Genomic DNA, 7,361 nt, shown 5'->3' on the forward strand with positions numbered 1-7,361 from the left:
GCCAGGCAAGGAGTATCGTATGCCCGAGATGTATTATAAGGGTGTCCTGAAGGGTGCTTGCCGTATAGCGGACGAATGCTCCAAAGATGTAATTTTTGAGTAGGCTCGCATCTGTTATCCCGTACGCTGAAAACATTGTTCATATGCGTTAAGCAACGCTTGTTAATTTAAAATATTACCTTCTGTGCGCCCGTTTATGAAATCTGAGAGATGCAAGTCGTCGGCTTCGACCCCCATGCCACGAGTGCTGAGGTGTTCGGGATAAACCTGAGCGCTCTTGTTCTCATTCTTGGGTCCATCTAGGGAGGCGCTCAGCACAACGAACCAGGCCGTCGGACTTATAATGCTTTATCACTCTCACTTAGCCATAGAATTCTATAATTTTAAATTTCAGCGAAGCGCCTAGTATTGGGAAGACCGAGTACGGGGCGCTATCCACACCTAGGCCGGATAAGTCCGGTTCCTCGCTCTAAGCGGCATAAGTCTTTAAGGACTCGAAAAACCTCGCGAACAGCGACCGGTCTCTTGCACTATCATGACAGTCAGTTTTAGCTTTCTCTACTGAGGTGTTAACCAAGCTCAACTGGGGCACAATCGTAGTAGTTCTCCCAGCGCTACCATAGCCAACAATGCGGAACGTAAGGTACCAAAACATGGGAGCTGGGCAAACCCAACTATTGACCACAGACATGATTCGGAGCCGATGCATATAGTGCTATAAGTTCGGGGTGCCGCACTCATGAGAGTGTTCGGTCTTCTCACACCATGTTATGGGGTGCTTAAGCCCCTGGTGTATTGGCCATACCAAAGTGTATGGCTGCATAATGTCATGACTGAACATATATATAAAAAAGGAATACAATAATAGATAGAAGCTATGTATTGTTTATTATTAAGGGGCTGCTATGAAAGCAGAATGATACAAATAGTGCGATAAGCAAGAGATGGGATTATTTGACATGTCCCCCTCCAGGGGCAAGCTGCGGGTTTTGTAAGTAAAAACAGGTATTTAACTCGTTATAGAGGCCACCTGGACATTCGACGCGGCTTGTCCTCACCCTGGCTGTTGCATCGTGTGTTCGACGAGTGTATTGCCGGACAGGCCTTCTGTGTAGTTGGGTCCTGAAAGTATATATATATAAAAAAAGGAAAACGGCCGAATAGGGAGCCCCTAAGTGCGGTTGAGCCGCATTCTGGGCGTGCCGTAGTTGTGCCCCTCCCCTTATGCCCATGGTATTTTCAAAGCATAATTATGTACACGTGGTACCGATAGCACCATCTGACGAGGGCTGGGGTTGGGGCCGCATTGCTATCCTTGCTTGGATCGTGCCGGCCGGCTCTGTTGTAGGTTGCTTCAGGCGCGCTTGACGTTGTCCGGACGTTTGATACCCGGATTGGAGAGCTGCCTTGAGAGGCTGCTCTGTACTTCCGCCGCCAGGGCCGCTGTGTGCTCCTCCGTTCGGAGAGAGCGTTCGGTGTTTCCATTTACCGTGATGACTCCGCGAGGGCCTGGCATCTTGAGCTTGAGATATGCGTAGTGCGGCACCGCATTGAACTTTGCAAATGCGGTTCGTCCGAGCAGGGCGTGATAGCCACTGCGGAATGGGACTATGTCAAAGATTAACTCTTCGCTTCGGAAATTATCCGGGGATCCGAAGACCACTTCGAGTGTAACTGAGCCTGTACAGCTGGCTTCTACACCCGGTATGACACCTTTAAAGGTTGTCTTTGTGGGTTTGATCCTTGAGGGATCTATACCCTTTTTTCGCACTGTATCCTGATAAAGCAGGTTTAGGCTGTTGCCGCCATCCATGAGGACTCTGGTGAGGTGAAATCCGTCAATGATTGGGTCTAGGACCAATGCGGCGAATCCACCGTGACGGATGCTAGTGGGGTGGTCCCTTCGATCAAATGTGATCGGGCAGGAGGACCATGGGTTGAACTTTGGGGCGACTGGCTCCAACGCATAGACGTCCTTGAGAGCACGCTTCCGTTTGCTCTTGGGGATGTGGGTTGCATATATCATGTTCACCGTCCGCACTTGCGGGGGGAATCCCTTCTATCCTCTGTTGTTCGGCGACCGGGGCTCCTCCTCGTCATCGCTACGCAGCCCCTTGTCTCTGGTTTCGGCACTTAACTTGCCTGCCTGCTTGAACACCCAACAATCCCTGTTGGTGTGGTTGGCTGGTTGTTGGGGGTGCCGTGTATTTGGCACGAGCGGTCGAGTATCCGATCTAAGTTGGATGGGCCCGGAGGGTTTCTTTTGAATGGCTTCTTCCGCTGACCGGGTTTAGAGCCTCTGAATCCGGCATTGACTGTCGTATCCTCGTTATTGTCGTTGTTAATGCGGTGCTTGTGCTTGTTGCGACGTGACCTGCCATTGTTGTCCTTGGTATCCGAATTACCAGGGCTCTTGGTTATGTTATTGCTACGAGCTAGCCAGTTGTCTTCGCCCACGCAGAAGCGGGTCATGAGTGTCGTAAGGGCTGCCATAGATTTCGGCTTTTCCTGTCCCAGGTGCCGGGCAAGCCATTCGTCTCGGATATTGTGCCTGAAGGCTGCAAGGGCCTCGGCGTCCGGACAGCCAACTATTTGATTTTTCTTGGTTAGGAACCGTGTCCAGAATTGTCTGGCCGATTCTTCTGGCTGCTGGATTATGTGGCTTAGGTCATCGGCGTCCGGTGGTCGCACATAAGTGCCCTGGAAGTTGTCAAGGAATGCAGATTCCAGGTCCTCCCAGCAACTAATTGACTCTGCTGGCAGGCTGTTAAGCCAATGTCGCGCTGGTCCTTTAAGCTTGAGCGGGGGGTATTTGATGGCGTGTAGATCATCACCGCGGGCCATGTGGATATGAAGGAGATAATCTTCGATCCATACCGCGGGATCAGTTGTGTCGTCGTATGATTCAATGTTTACGGGCTTAAAACCCTCGGGGATTTGATGATCCATTACTTCGTCTATGAAGCATAGTGGGTGTGCGGCGCCCCTGTACTGGGCTATATCACGGCGCAGCTCGGATGAGCTTGGTCTGTTGTATTCGGCCTGGCTGTATTTATCATATCCGGTGTGACGGTTATCATCACATGATGCGGGGCGCCCATGCGATCCATAGATCAATCTTGCTTGCCTTGCCTTGTTCTTCAATATGTCTCGCAGGTCTGTTGCGTCTCCCCGTACTCTGGCATGTTTTGAGTGGTGCCGGGGTGCGGCTTGGGTCGAGGGCCTGAAGGCCTCTCTGTCGCGGCCGATCGGGCGCATCGTACGCTGGTGATGTAGGTTTAGTTGCTTCCTCCTCAAGTTGGGGTAGCAGCCTGCGCTTTGGGTAGCTCTTGGAGGGGCGCTCGAGTTTATACTCTTCGGCCTCCAGGACTTCGGTCCATCTGTCGGCTAGCAAGTCTTGGTCAGCTCTAAGCTGCTGCTGTTTTTTCTTGAGGCTGCGTGCCGTGGCCATAAGCCTGCATTTGAAATGCTCTTGTTCGACGGGATCCTCTGGCACGACGAATTCGTCATCGTCGAGGCTTGCCTCGTCTTCGGAGGGAGTCATATAGTTGTCGTCCTCAACCTCTCTGTCGGCCGCTCTCTCATGAGGGCTAGCTCTTTCGTCCTCCTGCACTGAATCCTGCTGGAGGGGGTTATCTTCGGCACTGTCCGGAGTGTTGTTATCTCCGGTGCCGGATTCGCCGTTCTTGCTTTGGCGGGATTTAGAGCGGTGCCGCTGACGTCGGCGCTTGGGTTGCTTCTTGGAGGGGTCATCCACCATTTTTTCCTCGCCATGCCCTGCTTTGGGGGTGTCCACCATATATATGTCATATGACGAGGTGGCTTTCCAGTTCCCTATAGGTGCTGGTTCTTGGTCGTCTCCTTCATCGGCGTCCATACCATCGATGTCTTTGGAGTCAAAGTCGAGCATGTCAGTTAAATCGTCGACAGTGGCTATGAAGTGGGTGGTGGGTGGGCCTCGAATTTCTTCGTCGTCCGTATCCCAACCCTGCTTACCATAGTCCGGCCAGGGCTCTCCTGACAAAGAGAGAGACTTTAGTGAGTTCAGGATATCGCCAAAGGGCGAGTGCTGAAAGATGTCCACGGCAGTGAACTCCATGATCGGAGCCCAATCGGGTTCGATCTGAAGGGGTGCGGAAGATTCGGAGTCCGGCACCTTGGAGTCATGGGCCTTGCAAAGGACTAGGCTGGTATTCGACTCTATCGCCATAGAGATTGTGGCTCCTGGGGCGGCGTCCAAACATCCGTCCCTGGTTAGCGCAGTCGGCTCCGAACTAATGGTCGGAGCGGACTCCTGAGCGGCACTCTGGGTGTTGTCCGGCGGCAGAGCTAGATCATGCCCATTGAGACAGTGCGGCACGCTCGGCCGTGGCTCGAATCCATCGAAGATCAAGTCCCCGCGAATGTCGGCTGTGTAGTTTAAGCTTCCAAACCTGACCTGATGGCCAGGGGCGTAGCTTTCGATCTGCTCCAGATGGCCAAACGAGTTGGCCCGCAGTGCAAAGCCGCCGAATACGAAGATCTTTCCGGGGAGAAAAGTCTCGCCCTGGACCGCATCGTGGTTGATGATCGAAGAAGGCATCGGGCCTAAAGGTGACGACATAGAGGAACTCTCAATGAAAGCACCAATGTCGGTGTCAAAACCGGTGGATCTCAGTTAGGGGGTCCCGAACCGTGCGTCTAGGCGGATGGTAACAGGAGACAAGGGACACGATGTTTTTACCCAGGTTCGGGCCCTCTCACTACTAGGGAAAAGCCTAGCAGTAGTGCGTGTTTTAGGCCTATCAGTAGCGCGGGCAGGAGCACTACTGATAAGGCGCTACAGCTAATGCTTAGCAATAGCGCGCCTGGACCCACGCTACTGATACATTGACTTAGTAGTACCGCTTTTCCAGAACCGCGCTACTGGTAATTAGTAGTAGCGCTTCTCCCTTCCTGCGCTACTACTATTATTTAGTATTTTGTTTCTTTTTTATTTCATGTTGTATTCATACACCTTTACACAAGTTTTCATACAACAGGAATTTAGAGATTGTTTAACTCATCATAATGAGTTATTACATCACGGGGGGAAAGAACCGCGGATTAGTTTCAAGTGGATGTCCATCCACTTGAAACTAATCCGCGGTTCTTTCACCCAATGATATAATAATATCATCATCATCATCATATCATTAACAACTTATCATCATAATACATCATTGTCATATAACACCTCCTCAAGATCATCGTTTTCATCATTGACATCACATAACACCTCCTCAAGATCATCATTATCAACTCTAACACATTACCACATAATAAACATATTGTACCTCATAGGACCTATTACATTCGATTAAGACCTACTACATTTTCTAAGGTAAAATAGCAAAAAACAAGATAGCCCCTGACTCTCCATTATGGAGAATGGAGATTAGCCTGTCTCCAATTCTTGCCTTTCGCTGAATGTTACTTCCAAGAACCTCCTTGCGAATGTCCATACATTTCTTCCATTCTTTGATGAACATGTGTTCACGGGTTTTAGAAATCCGATATGCACAGGTGAGCTCCGTAGATTTACCTGGCAGTATGTTCAGAACTGAGAGGCGACCATGCAGAGACATCAGATGAGGCACACAATCCATCAGGAGTTTCTGTTGAAAATCATAATAATAACTTCATAGTTAGCAATGATGTACTAGTTTTAATTAGAAGTATGCAAAAGATGCACGGATGTCGTAATAGTAAAAAATCTTACCACGGTATCTCCAGAGAAGTTACCGTGGTTCAACACATGCACTAGTGGCACGTATTCACCATAATTTGGAGGAGTTCGATAATAGTTATTGTAATTCTCAAGAAGAGTACAAAATGCGATCAGATGATTTTTCTCCTTATACGTTAACTCGGTGCCATCGGTGTAGTGGGTTTTATCTACCATCTTCCGCACAGTCTTTGAAGAATCAAAATAAGCTATCAATGGAAATAAGCTATCAACTATTTTGAAATAAACACTATAAATTAGTTAATAACTATGTTTGAGAAACTCACATAGCGGTACAATCGGAAGCGTATCAACAAGGACCCAAATGTCCATATTGTCTTGCTCGATGTCAGGATCACCAAGATCCATGGTGACAATCATACCCTCATAAAAACCATACATTTTGCAAAGTGCTTCCCAATTTTGGCAACCAAAATGGGTTACGCTCTGAGCATTGCAAAAATTTCCTTCAAAATCCATATCATGATGGGTCCTTAGGTGTATTTTCTTTGTTTCGAAATTTTCATGGTCTTCAAAACCCATCCTCTCCAAGACATAGCATCTTGCATGGCATGGGATAAGCTAGTCGAATTGTAAAATATGAAAATTAGACGTTGAAATAGTTGAAGTCACGCTTAATTACGAAAAAAACACTTGTCGTTGTTGCGTACCGTTTCACAATCGAAGGTCTCCTCGAGCTTAATGCTGAAGCACCGATCTTCGTCCAGCCAAACGAACTTGTCGCACATACCTCGATCGTCATGGCACCAGCTACACTCCCCCGGGAGACTGTTGTCATCCGAGTACGACATTTCCTACGTTCATAATTCAAAGATTAAACTTGTACATATTCTAGCACAAGTCATGCCAGAATTCACGAAAAAATCCGGCATGACCTTTGCTAAAAAAGGACATATCAAGTGCCTGAAATTTACCGGAACGGAAATTAATCAACACTCCGGCAAAACATAGGCCACTCGGAGATGTAAACTAAACATGAAGGGCCACTTGGGCAACCACATATCCTATTTGAGCAACAACACAAGATATACAAGGATATTTGGCTGGTCTCACCTCGATGTCGGAGGGGGTCGGTGAATGGGATGACGGCGGGGATGTCGGAGGGGGTCGGTGACGGGGACGACGGCGGGGATGTCAGAGGGGGTCGGTGACGGGGACGATGGTGGTCACCTGAAACCATATAAGTTATCACTAATACATCCCAAATAATTGCTTAAACTAAAAAATAACAACAAATATGACATGTTCAACTAGTTTTATTAATTCAACTAGTTCTTACTAAATATAAACTTACTATAAATAGAAAAAACTAGTTCTTTCTAAAAATAAAGTAGTTCAACTAGTTATATTAATTATCTTACTAAAAATACATTAGTTCTATTAATTCAACTACTTCAACTAGTTTATTAATTTACTTACTAAACTAGTTATGAACCCTAAATTAACATCTACTACTACTAAAAATCTAGTACTAACTAAATTAACATCTAGTACTATCTATGAACCCTAAATTAACATCTACAACTACTAAATCTAGTACTAACTAGTGGCAGGGGGTGGGGGCGACGGAGAGGTAGCTAGGGGCGGCGAGGTC

The sequence above is a fragment of the Triticum aestivum genome, chromosome 2B (assembly GCF_018294505.1).
Source record: "Triticum aestivum cultivar Chinese Spring chromosome 2B, IWGSC CS RefSeq v2.1, whole genome shotgun sequence".
Lineage (NCBI taxonomy): Eukaryota > Viridiplantae > Streptophyta > Magnoliopsida > Poales > Poaceae > Triticum > Triticum aestivum.